Source organism: Ornithodoros turicata, chromosome 6, assembly GCF_037126465.1.
Source record: "Ornithodoros turicata isolate Travis chromosome 6, ASM3712646v1, whole genome shotgun sequence".
Taxonomy (NCBI): Eukaryota; Metazoa; Arthropoda; class Arachnida; order Ixodida; family Argasidae; genus Ornithodoros; species Ornithodoros turicata.
In genome coordinates, this window is record NC_088206.1 from 30,748,907 (window position 1) to 30,765,268 (window position 16,362).

General features: G+C 44.3%; 1 long non-coding RNA gene across 2 annotated transcripts in view; it reads right to left on the minus strand.

Moving 5' to 3' along the window:
- Window positions 1-2,767: 2,767 nt before the first annotated feature.
- Window positions 2,768-16,362, minus strand: part of LOC135396507 (uncharacterized) — a 28,745-nt gene continuing 15,150 nt past the window's right edge. For both annotated transcript variants that reach the window (XR_010423410.1, XR_010423411.1), the window contains exons 3-4: window positions 3,349-3,428; window positions 2,768-3,053 (exon numbers count right to left, since the gene is read on the minus strand). This is a non-coding gene — a long non-coding RNA (uncharacterized LOC135396507). The remainder of the gene's footprint in view (window positions 3,054-3,348; window positions 3,429-16,362) is intronic.

Here is a 16,362-nt window from a genome sequence, read left to right on the forward strand (position 1 = left end):
GTTGATTATTACATAGAATGCTATTTGTTTCTAAGAACTGAACCATGTGTTTGGACAAGATATGCTCAAAGACTTTGCGACACCCCACGGTTAAGGAAAGAGGCCTATAATTAGCAACGTCATCGACTTTACCCTTTTTGTCAATGGGCACGACTTTAGCTAACTTTCATTCCCTGGGCAACACACCGTGTTCATAGGACAAGTGGAAGATCTGATATAAATAGTGCGCCACCCATTCTGCGTACCTTATCAAGAAGCTATTATGAATACCATCAGGTCCACATGCTTTCTTATGCTTCAAGTTAAGCAACAGGGAAAAAATTCCCGTGTATGTTATCTGCAAATCAGATAACGGTATAAGGTTTTCGTAGCTCAAGAATATCGGAAGTATACCATCGTATGACGTAAAAACAGACTGAAAATATTCGTTGAAACGTTCTGAAGCGCCATAATTCGCAACGCTTTTTTGCATACTTCTACTCGTGCGTAATACATGACGCCAGAAGGTAGCTGGGGTGTCAGAAATAAAATTATGTAGTGATGTATTGTAAAAATTGTATTTTGCTTCTCTTGGCTTCTTCTTTAACAGTGTTCGCAAGGCTGATATTTCTGGAGCCACTAATGCTCTGGAAGATGTGTTGCGCAGCCTTCTTAGTTTTCGCTTTATATGTATATTATCACGGGTTACCCAGGGAGTGTGAACCTTGTGGACCTTTTTACGCTTGGGTATGTGCTTGTCAATACAGTGTCTAACAACCGTCCTAAAATAATTCCATATTTTATCAATGTCTCCGTCAAAGCATTCTGCCATGTTCAAGAATTCGTCATATTTTACTGCTAAGTGGTTAATTACTGCAACATCATCTGCGCGCGAGTAATCATGATAAAAGGACACACGCCCTGGTTCTCGCGACAAAGTCTTCCACGGAACCAATTCTACAACAACAATTTTATCGTCTGAAACACCTTCTTCGACTGAACACCGTAATGAGCCTTGGTTCAACCTTCTAATTGCAAACACTAAATCCTGAACAGAGGAACGCATTTCAGATATTCTAGTTGGAGTACCTGCAAGCTGAACAAGGTTATACTTTTCTGTAACGCTAATTAAATCTTCAGATTCAGCTCTGTCTTGGCGTCCAGGTACCAACAAACTCCAGTCAATCTCCGGTAAATTAAGATCTCCCGCGAGAATGACCTTATCATTTCTAGCGTAACATCTCATAAAATGATTTAACACTGCGATATGGGAATTTGGGGGTCTCTACAAAGCACCGATGGTAATCGAGCTGTTACCACATTTGATCTTACACCACAGTGATTCTATTAAAGCAATCTCAACGATATCTTTAGAGTTTAAGACTTATTTGAGGAGTATGGCCACGCCTCCGCCGCTCCTATTTCTGTCTTTACTATATGCTCTGTAACCATGGGGGAAAAAGTCCGTGTCCTGAACTGTAGTATCAAGCCAAGTCTCTGTGATCACGATGATGTGTGGATCGAATTCTAATACAATGCGCTCGACCTCTAAAGCTTTGTTGACCACACTTCTAGCATTCAAGTTCACAAGGATCAGATTATCATTTTCTACGTTCAGTTTTTGCTACTTGACAGCTTCCCTCACGTTGTCACTATCACCGTCATAGACGCAAGTCTTCTGCCCAATGCACAGTTTGTCAAACTTTAATTTAAATGCTCCTGAATTAGTTCGAGCGAATTCCAGTAACTTCTTACGTGCGACTCGAACGGTCCGAGAAAAATCCTCGTGAACAAAAATATTGGTACCCTTGAATTTATTTGCATTAGATAAAACGTTACTCTTCGTTTTAAAGGACAGGAACTTCACAACAATGGACCTTGATTTCCCAGTCCTATACACTCCTACCCGGTGAACCCTTTCAACTTCCCCTGGCTGCAGCGTGATATTGAGCATATCAGAGCAAACTTGTAATATCTTTTCCTCTGACTTGGCCCAGGATTCTTTCTGCTCATCGTCAATACCGCGAAATGCAAGATTATTTCTGCGCTGTCTATTTTCCATTCCCTTTCATTCCATTCCATTCCCTTTCATATCTCCATGGGTTCTTTACATGGTGTTCTTCTGTATTAGGCGATGCCATCTTAAAATTCTTATTCTGTTTTGCCGTTCATTGGCATAAACGCTGTCTCCCATTGTATTCACATCCTGTAACGCCGCTTCCTGCATAGCAGCTAAGCATAGTGTCGGAGCGCGCCGGCCGGGGGGTGACCGCGAATTTTGGGATTGAAAATATTGTTATGAAAAAATGGCTAAGAAGCAAGCGAGCTGGTGAAGATGATGCATAATGTAAAAACCCCGAGACTAGGGAACACGAAGGGAGAGACACAACACGAAGTCTCCCGTGTTGTGTCTGTCCCTTCCCTTCCGTCTGTCCCTGTCTTCGTGTTGTGTCTGTCCCTTCGTGTTCCCTAGTCTCGGGGTTTTTACATTATGCATTATTGTCATATTTAGTGCAACCTGGATAGCCAAAAGGGGTGCACTGCATGACTCCTACTCTGCTGAATGCACACAAATATACAAATACATACGTACATACAGGGATGTGCATGTACATATTGTGAGAAAAACTATCATATCGCAGGATCATGCAACACATTGAGTAATGTGGTCATCAGGAGTTTTTGTTGATGTTGTTGTGAAGAATGCTGGTGGTACATGAAGTTTAGATTTAGCTGAATAGAGAATTTGTTATAACTTTCTTTTGGAGTCGTTCAACAGTCACTGGCCAAGAAAGAACATCTTCGTCATTCGACCTCGATTTATTTCCATACAGCTTGAAATGATACAGTTATTGTTTCTGTAATGAGTAGGAAAAAGCAACTCTGAATATGCTGCAATCTAAAAAACAAAACCGAACAACAGGATTTGTCCATACATATCCGATTTTAACGTATGCAAACTGCATTAGCAAACTGCATCGGTCCTGGCGATGGAACCCCCTGTCATCTTCCTGAAATGAAGCTGTTGTTGGCATGCATCCGTCTCCTCATGATATGCTGACGTAAATATTCATCTGGAGAAAAAAAGAGAAGGCCTTAAAATGCAAGTTCCAGGAAAACAATTCAGGAAGACAGATAGCATGATCATGAAATGAATTTGGTTCTTATTAGTGACATATGAAAACACGTAGAAATCAAATAGTGACACAAGAACATTAACAATGAAAAATTACAGTTCACTAAACGACACAAGTATTTTTTTTCTCGTTTCATTATTTAAGGAAGAAGTGCCCCAACTTTAGAAGGGTGTAACATGGCGACTCTTCACATTGCAGCAAGACTGATATTTTTGTTGTAAGAACAGCTCACCTCTTCTTGCAGGATTATCTGGGCAACAACGTCTTATTATATGTTTCGTCTGGAATCCTTCGTGAACTCACAGCACATGACTGGAATGGAAAAAGTTCCAGTCATAGGCGATCTACCGAAGGACAATGCAGCTATGCATTTAAGGGTTAGTGCCGCATATAGACACATACAGATTACATACAGCGTCGCCTGCACATGCCTTCATGGGATGGCTATTATTAATGTCTTTGAGAGTTTATGCGGGGCCCGTAAAATGCATGCCTGCATTGAAATGACTAAGGAAGTATACTTAAATGACTTTGCCGTGGAATATTTATTCCATCAGATACTTTTTGCACGTAGCAGGGTGCGTGAGGCACACCGGTTGATATCTATATCTGACTGTTTGCCGTAATCTAGCATCTCAGCGAGAGGAGTTAAATTACGCGGACTTGGGAAATTGTGCTGTTATTTTATGTCGACAAATTTTAACAAATGAAATGTGGCTAACAGTGATAAATCATTCTGTACGATGATATTTGATCAGTGTTCTGTATTTGTGCCTTTCACTCGCCGTCATTTGAAGAACTTTCAGCTTCATATAAGTGGTCATGTCGTGCGGCGTGTTACGCACCATAAGTTTCTTGGTGTGGTTCTTCAACGCTGTCTGTCCTGGAGAGCGGAGGTTCGTTATCTGAGAGGTAGAGCTAAGTCTCGGCTGAATGTCCTGCGCTACCTCTGCGGTGCCCGCTGGGGACTTTCTACAAGGGCATTGCTTGGTCTACACCGGTCCCTCATACGACAGATGTTGATGTATCATCTTCCAATGTTGCATAACCTTTGTCCCTCGTCAGAACAAGTGTTGGAAACCGTCCTTGCAAATAGCATGAAACAGTGCCTTGGTGTCCACAAACCAACGCCAGCTGCCCCTGTCGTGCCTGAAGCCAAGGAGCCTTCACTGGTCTTCATCTCTTGGGGATCCACTGCAAGGTGATGTTATGTCCCTGTGTGACAGCACACGTATACTCCCTGGGAACTCGAGCCCATGGGGCAGTGCAGGGCTTGGAGGGCGGTTTTGGAGTCACTGTTAATGGTCCAGTGAATCGGGGCTTGGCGGGACATGAAGGAAAGCGCCATAAGAATGGAATGCACTTGTATGCACTAATGTATGACGGTAATTAAACAGTGAACATGTGCACAACTGAAGGCATTATGCCTTTGAAAACTGAGTGCAAAAAGAACAAAATGCATTGAATCCTCGGTGTTTGACCCGAAATATAATGAATATATGGTCAATGAAGTGGAGCAGCGAGAGTTCAACCCGCTCCCAACGAATATGCGTTCCGAAGATCCTACCGTTACACCTCACTGGCAGCTGCTGGTACTTTTTTGACTGCTTCGTTTCATTGATCTGATTGCTTTGGGCGAAATTCAGGCTATGTGTTGTGTCATCCTCTGTGTTCCTTCGCCTCACCTTCTACTGTGATAATGAGCATGGTGGGCGGATACATATTTTACAAATTGCAAGATGCATTTTTGGGTTGGTGCCTCTTCGCTCTTTTGACCCGGGCGCGCCGAGCCCGAAAGGTTGGTGTCAGCCTCTTAGCGGGACTTCCCGGGGGAGGCGGCGCCCCCCCTAGTTCATGTCCGGGGGGGGGGGCAAGGGCCCCCCGCCCCCCCCCCCCCCGCAGTCGGCGCCTATGTATCATAGTATCGTCAGGAACAACGGAAAAGCTAGATGTCGCTAGCAAACAAGGATATTTTCGGTGTTCTCAGGGGAAAGTGTAGTGAGTGCGAAGATTGCAAAGAATATATAACCGAAAACGAACGTCACCACCGCAGCCCTAATTCACACACTTCATACACTGGGTAAGTGTACATTTTGTGCTAGGTACGTGCGTTATTTTGATAGCAAGAGCTCTTAGCGCAGGTTTGTTGTGATTATGGCAAGCGTTTTGCGGTCCTGCATATGAACGCCACTTACGCTTGCTACTTTTCTGCTCTTACTTGGTCGCCAAGTCAATACACCGGCGTGCATTTTGCGAGCTGCGGATATATGCATCGAGATATATAATTCGCAGCTTCCTACTTGTTGTATTCTTACGATATTCTAAGACTCAATCGCGGAGTGAACGCCTTCCCGCATTTATGCTGCTTTGTACCTTGTGCTTTGTACGGATTTGAATGGTTCCGTAAATGTTACTCTCATTGCCCAAACTTTTGTTCCCAGGATCCCACATGCAGGTTCACATACCGTCACCAGCGCAATGCAGTACCTCACAAACTCGTCCCAGAGCGCCTCCAAGGCTGATAACGCAGTAATGTAGTGTCTCCTGCGTTACTGTACACTCATATTCCTCAAGGTTGTGTGCGTTTTATGTAATACTGTATTGCCATTTGCGCTCGCCTCTGCAACACGAATGTGGAATAAATTTTTTTCTGCTGCAGTTCTCCATTTCGTTGGGTGTGTTCAGCTGAGCAAACATAGATCAGTTGTTTTGACTCGCTAGCTTCCTCGCACTTTTATGCATTGCTTCTCACTTAGAAGATAGTTCTTTTTTCCACATACATGGTAAAGCGACCATGGTTTCTCCTCACACCAGAATCGCACTTGTGCACAATGTGTCACTTCTCGACAGACTTCTGTTTTTGTAATATACATATGTTCAAGATCTCCTTTTCTGTTGGTTCATTTTGGTACCTTGGTGTGTTCTGTAAATGTCTGTCCATATCCCACGCACAGGGTGTTTGTTTTTATTCGCATCACACCAGCGCTCATTTGACAGGTGGGTTATGTTAATTTTCGCAAATTAACCCATCCGTAGTTACAAACATTTCCGACATTTCCTGACGCATGTGTTTGTAACTATACGGATCGACTAATTAGCAAAGATTCACATAACCCACCTGCCATATGAGCGCTACTCTGTTGCGAATAAAAATGAACATCCTGTATAAAAAGCCGCACGTTGGCGTAACCTTTACGGGCAGGTGCTGGATTGAAGGCCGTAACCTCTAATTAGTGGGTTTCCTTGTAACTTTTATAAAAGGTGTCACTCAGAGGGTACCTGGTAGCTTCTGAAATAGAGGGTAAAATATTGCAATTTTTTACCCTTTACTAAAGGGTACGGAGTTAAGAGTGTAGATGAAGCAGTGGAAATATGGCGTGACTACCGCCACTACATGGCAAGCAAACGCATTTCCAATTGATTTCCTCCACATCCCAAACTGACAGATTCTCAGACAGTCTTGTCGCTCTGTATATGCCAAGATCTGACGATGACAGTCCGCATGTGTGCAGGTCACATAGTGTTTGGAAATAGCTGCCACAAATCTTCACAACTCCATTTTCTTTAAGAATGTTTCTAATGATCACAACATTCCCATCCTTCAGTTGAACGCAGCAATCAGATACCTTGAGTGACAGGCGCATGTTACGAACTACAAGGAGTGCATACTGTGTTCCTTCAAACCCTGGGGGTGACGGTCCTCTTGTGTGCACCTGACATAGCTGTGTTTCATTCTCTCTGGAATGTACTGTTGGACGAACTGAGTCCTCCTCTGATATCCTTCTAATAATCTGCTGGAGGGGAAGGGACCGGGATCTTAACATGGGTTTCAGCTGTCCCAGAAAGTTCTCAAATGGGAATGCAGAAAACTTATCAACAGGACCCAGTGAACGAACATCCTCTGCTAAATGTACCAGGGAATGCAAGTTGTACACGTATATTCCTTCCCCATATAACCTTCCAGCTGTCTCAACAAACTTTTTCAGAAGGCTGTCTGCCAGATCCCAGTGCGTTATACAAAACTGCGGGCTGGCAAGAAGAGTCAGCGCAGTACTAAGCATCATGAAGTGATTGTAAAACTTTTTTGTCAAGCGTTTCTTTAGTGCTACGGGCCCGAAATACAGGAGGGAGCTCCGGAATTCTGTTGCCTTCCGGTGTTAGACTTCAGTGAGGCCACGAGATTTGCGGCTGATGTCACAAGCCGTATGGGATCGCAAAGCTTCCAAGTTTGCCGAGATATCTGCCCTACACTGAAGTGGAAGTCTAGATGAGCAAGGCTTGTTGCCGGTCCAGTACTTTACAACGAGCATCTTCGTCACCCCCAAGCACACCAGATGCATGTACTCAACAGGAAATTGAGTAACCAGGCCAACGTTCAAAGCAAGCAAAGGGGATACACTTCGATGATGTTCGGCCTGGTGCTGCTGTGAGAAGCTTTCATCAGTGCGAACTGGACACTGCGAGTCAGGCAAAATGACTTTCCTGTGTTCTTTCGAGTACGTCCCTCTCTGTGTACATTTCTCGCAGCCATAGAGGGCATTGTGGCCCTTGATACAGTTCACATAGGCCCTTGCAGGAGCATCACAAACAAAATACTTGATTTTGATAGTGTATTTTACGTTGCAGTAAACCAGGCCCTGCAGTGTAATGGCTGTCAACTCTTCGACAAAATCTTTTAGATAGTCACTAACATCAGCTGGCTTGGCAGAACCCACATATAATGCTGCAACAAAGGGCTTCTGCACACTGCTTTCGTTGACAAGAACAAGGACTGGCCAAAACTGAGTTCGAGAGCTTCGCAAAATGGGAAGCCCGTCAATGTTTATATTCAGTGTCATTGTTGTGGATCCACTGGGCAACTGACCCTCTGAAACTATGCTTATAAGCTTGTGGGTTATGCCAAAGTAGTAGTACAGACCACTACCCATGGTCCTAACTTCAGCTGTTCTAACAGTCTGCAGCAGAGTCCGTGCATCCCGAGGAAGTTCTGGGTGGTAGGAATGCAAAATTTTCAAAAGTCTCGAAAGGTGCGACGCGCACTGATTTGTCTGTACGGCCCAGTTACGAAGCTTAGTTTCTAAGCTTTCGATGTTTCCTTCCTCTGACAAAGATACAGCTGCGTTTGATTCGTCTGTTTGTGTATTTACTGACAGCTCTTGCCATCTGCTATCGTCCACTTCTCCCGACTCGCTTTCGTCAGATGACAGCACGTTATGCGTGCTCATATCGCTCCCGCTGCTGCATGATTGTACAGCGGCCATGTGACTTCGAATGTCACAGAGGAGGACGCTAGAACAAGACGCACTAGTCTCCCCCAAGAAAGATGCACCGGCCATTTGAGAAACAATCTCATGTTCATCGTTGCCATTGGAGTTCGAAGTTTCAGTGCTTTCGCTGTCATCAGTGCCAACGTCAGAGAAAACGAGAGCGGACGCAAGATGAGAACGCACGCTGTCTTCTATGCGCCGACGTTTCTGTCGGCTGCCAACTTCTGACAACACCCTCCTCAGCCTCTTCATTGTGATAAGTCAATGTCTCTGCACTGCGGATGCATTTACACAACGAACAAAGACCACTCACATTTGAAAGAGGAACCGTTATGAGTTGAGGAACCGCTGGGAGATCGCGCCATTCGTGAAGCGGCGGCGCGGCAATCGCTCCGTACCGATGACGATCGTGATTCTGAGGAACGGGTATCATATGCTGGCAAACAAGTTGACAAACGCTTTCAACAGAAAAGAAAAGCTTTTCCAGGAGCGCCCATACCAAGCATATACTTCTGAAACGAATGTCGTAACGTTTTTCCCGAACGTGTGACCCTTATTTCAGCATACTATCCGAGTTTCCCTTTCCCAGGAAAAAAGGGGGAAGGGCGCTAAGCTCCACTACAGCGGGGCTATTCTTTTTCCTGCTGTGTGGGTTAACCGCGCCGGTAGTAGCTCATAAGCACCAAATGCTCATAACCTCCAAACGCTCAAAACCTCCAAACGCTCATATGCACCGAAAAAAAGTTGGTGGTTTTGAGCGTTTGGTGGAAATGAGCAGGAGGGGAGAAGCTGCTCATAAGCACCAAACGTCCAGAACATCCGAATGCTCATATGCACCGAACGGCGGGCGACCACAAAGGCCGGGTCTTCCTCTCCCGCATTTGGAACAAGGTCATAGGGTAAGAAAGGTGGAATGAATGGCGACTACCAAGGCCGCTTAATGTGTCAGTTTGAAGTTTATGTAACAGCTTGGTCCTGCTTGTATGTAGTCAGAAAGAATTTTTATGGAAGTTTATTTTTATCTATCGTGAGTCAATTAGTGTTTGAACGCCGTAGTGTCCGCCCATTTGGTCGAACGCCGTTTGGTCAAATGACGTTTGATCGAAGGCGTTTGATCGAACGCCGCTTGGTCGAAAACCGTTTGATCGAAAGCCGGTTGATCGACGCCGTTTGTTCGAAAGACGTTTGTTCGAAGGGAGTTCAAAACTGCATGCACTGTGTTATCCGCACCTCTTTTTCTGTAACTTTTGACTCGAGCATACGGAGCTGGCAATCAGGGTACTCTGCTTTTTTTTTTCATTTTTATATTTATTATTTCTTTTTCTTTTCTTTCCTTTTTTTTCTTTTGCAGGGAGACCGCTGGTTACTTGCAGACGTTTGTAATTTACGAACCAGTCGGACACATGTTGAAGAAAGTTGCCCCAGGTTGGGAGCAGCCGATAGTCTGTGTTTCTTCTGAGCACCCTTCTCATTGCTGGTGACATATTTAAAGGGAACGGTCTGAAACGGGATAGCCATATGTGCGCGAAAGGCACTCGAAGTCTGTGGATGCTAAGAAGGAAATTTCGCCATGGCACAACGAGAGATATTAAATTAACAGCATATAAAACCTTAGTTCAACCTCGTTTAGTGTATGCATCTGCAATCTGGGTCACTACACATGCACGCTATCCGAAAAAATAGAGAAAGTACAAAGATCTGCTGCCCTGCTTATCTTGTCTAGGTTCCGAAGGACTTCTTCGGTTACATGTCTGTTGCAAGAACTAAATTTAGATTCACCGGCACATAGGCGAAAAGTAAATGAACTAAAACTGTTTCTCCTATCCATCTCCGATGAAATGTCTTTCGACCAAATCATATGTCGGCACAGTTCCTATAGAAGTCGACCAGGATGCACATTCCCCCAGGCCGTCAGTCGTGACGTTGCCCACACCTCTGTGAGGCAAACAACAGCGAGACCTTTCATCGTCACCACAGTGAATTAAATTCGCCTACATGAGGTAGAGTGTGGTTGACAAAACGTGTAAGAGAAAATGTGGCCGATGAACGGATATCAACATGGAACGCCGTCTACTCCATAGCGCCTTAAGCTACATAAACGAGTAAACACAAGAGAAAACTAGTAGTAAAAATAAACTGAAGAAATAACATTAAACTGAATATATGTTAGAGGTTCAACGATAACACCCAGTGAGCTTGAACTAGAGGTGCAGAAAGGAGGATTGACGCTGCACAGCGTCGCAGTCAGGCACTGGCGTCATCGAATGGTTCTGTAGCATTCGCTACAGTTCCACAGTATAAGGTCTGCGTCCTGAAGCGTACATTAGAAGTAGTTTTGACATGTGCTACAACGTGTCTGTTTTTGCATGTTCTTGCCTGTTTAGGTATTTTTTTTGTCTAAATATCTGTCTATTTTCATGGTTTTGGCACGTAAATTTCCGAGTTCTACTTATAAGAGGAAGTAATGTTGTTCTTGAATGCCTAAAACGGTGGGCACACATAAATGAGTTGAAAACCAATCATCCAAAGAACAAAGCCTTCCATCTTCCAGACCGAAGGCAGAATAACTATATAGGAGCGAGAATGTGTAGAGCATGTTGGATGCAGTTTCGGAAAAAAATAGTCCCGGAAAAATTGGTCCCTGGTTGCGTGGCGGAAGAAATGGTCCCGCGCGGTTCCGTGCGCCCAAAAATACAGGAGCGTCGTTGTGGAAATCTGATAAACCGAATCATAGCCAATGAAGTGCTATCATTCGCACTCCTCATTTGTTCGAAATTGGAAGACATGCTTTTTTAAATTAACATTAATCTTAATGAACAATAAATGCTGCACGCCATTTAATGAGGAACATAAAAGCGGTTCCATTTGCTGCACCGCTTGTATTGTACAAATTGCGTCTGTTCTTTCTGTTCCTCTCTTTATTTTGCGGAGTACACACAACGCGACAAGATCATGAAGCAGTTCTGCAATGTCTGCTACCTTCTCCAAAAAGTGAAAAATAAATAAATAAGTAAATAAAAAGGAAGAGTCGTCTTTCTGCAGAACGAAAATTCAAATCTTAGTTCTTTCTTATTCTCCCTGATCAGGCCACATCTTCTGTTTTGTCGACCATCTCGTGGAGTGGTAGAAGTTTTTGGATTTCTGTAAAACGCTAACAGCTTGGGGCAGTGTCAATGGGAACTTGAACTGGAGAATCGCAGCAAAAATTTTGAAGTAAAAATGGTAGACATCGATGCCAGCGAACTTATAATGGAATATCCCTTTGTGTCATTGAGAAAAAGAGAGGACACCAAACAATTTTTAACGTACACATACAAGAAAGCCTCCAGGAGATATATCTGAATCCATGCATTTGCGTCAGCATTCTATTTTCTGACCACACCAGCTACTGTCGCTGATGCTGAAAGAAGTCTCAGCACAATGAAACTGACCGATCAAGAATATCCTACGCTCAATTAACCATAAGAGATGTCAGGCTTTCTGAGTTCGTAGTCAACCGAAAACATGATTACCATATCTCTGGACTATGACGCATTGATTAACCAACTTGCGAAGAACAATAAGGCTTGAAAGAAGGGTGTTGCGCAAATGTTCACTGCAGGCCTAACCCTATATAAATATCGTATTCCAGCTTCTGCACTGTAAGTGAACCCGGACATATGTTCGGAGGGGACCACGTTCTTTGTTGCTACAGCCCTGGAAGTCGAGTGCCTTTCGGGCTAGAATCAAGTCTTTTGTCCTAGGCTGCCTCCATGTCTATGAAAATAAAGCTCAAATTGAAATCCATAAACGAGAAGACGCTATTCGTTCTGGCTACATACAAGCTGGACCAAGCTGTTACATAAACTTCAAAATGACAGATTAAGCGGCCTTGGTAATCGCCATTCATTCCACCTTTCTCACCCTATGACCTTGTTCCAAATGCGGGAGAGGAAGACCCGGCCTTTGTGGTCGCCCACCTTTCGGTGCATATGAGCATTTGGATGTTCTGGACGTTTGGTGCTTATGAGCAGCTTCTCCCCTCCTGCTCATTTCCACCAAACGCTCAAAACCACCAAATTTTTTTCGGTGCATATGAGCGTTTGGAGGTTTTGAGCGTTTGGAGGTTATGAGCATTTGGTGCATATGAGGCACAACCATCCGCGCATGTTTGTTCCGAACATCTGGAAGCGTCGAAAGATATGTTTGGCGCAGGGACGAGCGGCGATGATGAGCTGAGCAACTGAAAATTCGGCACCCGCCAAAATAATGATGATAATAAATACTAGTGAGATAAGCACAACATACCCATTGTCTTGCGGCCTCCCAAATACAACAAACGGCGTCTAGTCATAACGGCCCGGATATATCTTTATTTATTTATTTATTTATTTATGCTGTTGTATGAGCCGTTCCAGTTGTGCTGGTTGCGTATTCTGTGTTTTTTTTTTCTAGCGCCTAACGTATTCAGGCGAAAGGAAAAAATAGGAACACAGATGACTGACAGGGAATGCCAACTGCTTTATAGCACAAGGACCAATTTATTTCATCTCCAATGTAATTCTGGTGACAGCAGCTGAGGCGCCCAGCGAATCAAACAGCCAAAGCGGATGCCTGGAATGTTCTAATCTGCAGTGTACTCCACGCCCATACCACACGACATTTATTGAACGAAATACAAACATTGCCCATCTCTGTGACCCTTTGCTCCACATCTGTTGCAGGCTTTTGGCTTCCTCCGGTAGCTCCATTGTTGCGTGCTCTTGCCTTTCACAGACGTTCCGTATCCCTTCACCAAGGCCAGGGAAATTATTCCTGCAAGACAGGAAAGGCCCCGGCCCTGGGCTATATGGTAGCCGTCCTGGCGAGCATTCCCGGCTTTGGCACCTTGTCTTTCGTGAGGACCTTGTGCTGCATGACAAACATGTTATGCGAGAAAGTTTCTAAAACGAACAAACGGCTGGTGATACACGTGTTACGCGCGGGCCAGCCCACTGCAATAACATCGAATACTTACGTGTACGTTCAGTAGGGTGACGCCCCCCAGGGAGACTTGAGGGAGGCGGGCCAGCCGTTTGTTGTACCTTTTGATTTCGGGCGAAACCGAGGGCTTTCTGAGCTGTGGCATGAGACGAAACACGAAGATATGACGGGCGTGCCTTCTGAGCTCATCAATTAAAACCTAAAACGGCAGAGAGAATCAATTAAACACAAGCAGGATATACCGACGGCATAAACAGACTTGCGCTTACCGAGATGTCCCGTATCAGCTCCCGGGCATTTCTGCCATTTTGCAAGTCGTTGCGCCAAACGTAGACTACAATTAAGTCGAGCATGCAGAGTCCGAGCCTTCGGACCCTCTGTGTCAGCCCAGCAGCTGTTGCCCCAGGGTAGCTGAACGTCAGGATGCTCACCGACAGGTCGGTGGGCAGCCTGTCCCTGCCCAGAAACTTTAGTTGGCTGCTGCCGATCAAAGGGTTGTGCCTCATATGCACCAAATGCTCATAACCTCCAAACGCTCAAAACCTCCAAACGCTCATATGCACCGAAAAAAAGTTGGTGGTTTTGAGCGTTTGGTGGAAATGAGCAGGAGGGGAGAAGCTGCTCATAAGCACCAAACGTCCAGAACATCCGAATGCTCATATGCACCGAAAGGCGGGCGACCACAAAGTCCGGGTCTTCCTCTCCCGCATTTGGAACAAGGTCATAGGGTGAGAAAGGTGGAATGAATAGCGATTACCAAGGCCGCTTAATGTGTCAGTTTGAAGTTTATGTACCAGCTTGGTCCTGCTTTTATGTCACCAGAACGAATAGCGCCTTCTCGTTTATGGATTTCAATTTGAGCTTTATTTTCATAGACATGGAGGCAGCCTAGGACAAAAGACTTGATTCTAGCTCGAAAGGCACTCGGCTCCCAGGGCTGTAGCAACAAAGAGCGTGGTACCCTCCGAACATATGTCCAGGTTCACTTACAGTGCAGAAGCTGGAATACGATATTTATATAGGGTTTATATTATATTATGCATACATAGGCCTGCAGTGAACATTTGCGCAAAAGTCTTCTTTCGAGCCTTGTTCTTCGGAAGTTGGTTAATCAATGCGTCATAGTCTAGAGATATGATAATCATGTTTTCTGTTGACTATGAACTCAGAAAGCCTGACATCTCGTATGGTTAATTGAGCGCAGGATATTCTTGATCGGTCAGTTTCATTGTGCTGAGACTACTTTCAGCATCAGCGACAGTAGCTGGTGTGGTCAGAAAATAGAATGCTGACGCAAATGCAAGGATTCAGATATATCTCCTGGAGGCTTTCTTGTATGTGTACGTTAAAAATTGTTTGGCGTCTCTTTGTTTAGCGTCCTCTCTTTTTCTCAATGACACAAAAGGATATTCCATTATATAGTTCGCTGGCATCGATGTCTACCATTTTTACTTCAAAATTTTTGCTGCGATTCTCCAGTTCAAGTTCCCATTGACGCTGCCCCAAGTTGTTAGCGTATTACAGAAATCCAAGCAACTTTTACCACTCCACGAGTTGGTCGACAAAACAGAAGATGTGGCCTGATCAGTGAGAATAAGAAAGAACTGAGATTTGAATTTTCGTTCTGCAGAAACACGACTCTTCCTTTTTATTTATTCATTTATTTTTTCTTTCACTTTTAGGAGAAGGTAGCAGACATTGCAGAACTGCTTCATGATCTTGTCGCGTTGTCTGTACTCCGCTAAATAAAGAGAGGAACAGAAAGAACAGACGCAATTTGTACAATACAAGCGGTGCAGCAAATGGAACCGCTTTTATGTTCCTCATTAAATGGTGTGCAGCGTTTATTGTTCATTAAGATTAATGTTAATTTAAAAAAGCATGTCTTCCAATTTCGAACAAATGAGGAGTGCGAATGATAGCACTTGATTGGCTATGATTCGGTTTATCAGATGTCCACAACGACGCTCCTGTATTTTTGGGCGCACGGAACCGCGCGGGACCATTTCTTCCGCCACGCAACCAGGGACCAATTTTTCCGGGACGAACTTTTCCGGGACTATTGTTTTCCGAAACTGCATCCAACATGCTCTACACATTCTCGCTCCTATAGTTATTCTACCTTCGGTCTGGAAGATGGAAGGCTTTGTTCTTTGGATGATTGGTTTTCAACTCATTTCTGTGTACCCACCGTTTTAGGCATTCAAGAACAACATTACTTCCTCTTATAAGTAGAACTCGGAAATTTACGTGCCAAAACCATGAAAATAGACAGATATTTAGACAAAAAAAAAATACCTAAACAGGCAAGAACATGCAAAAACAGACACGTTGTAGCACATGTCAAAACTACTTCTAATGTACGATTCAGGACGCAGACCTTATACTGTGGAAATGTAGCGAATGCTACAGAACCATTCGATGACGCCAGTGCCTGACTGCGACGCTGTGCAGCGTCAATCCTCCTTTCTGCACCTCTATTTCAAGCTCACTGGGTGTTATCGTTGAACCTCTAACATATATTCAGTTTAATGTTATTTCTTCAGTTTATTTTTACTACTAGTTTTCTCTTGTGTTTACTCGTTTATGTAGCTTAAGGCGCTATGGAGTAGACGGCGTTCCATGTTGATATCCGTTCATCGGCCACATTGTCTCCTACACGTTTTGTCAACCACACTCTACCTTAGGTAGGCGAATTTAATTCACTGTGGTGACGATGAAAGGTCTCGCCGTTGTTTGCCTCACAGAGGTGTGGGCAACGTCACGACTGACGGCCTGGGGGAATGTGCATCCTGGTCGACTTCTATAGGAACTGTGCCGACATATGATTTGGTCGAAAGACATATCATCGGAGATCGAAACGGCAGCGGTCGTTTGATCGATTTTTTATTGGTTCACTTGGAGTGTTGAACGCCGGAGTTCTAAATGCCGTTATCCTAAGCAACATTTAACTGCGTGTAACCCGTTTGCTCGTAAACACATTCCTCATGCTAACCGACTTTGTTAAATAGTAATTG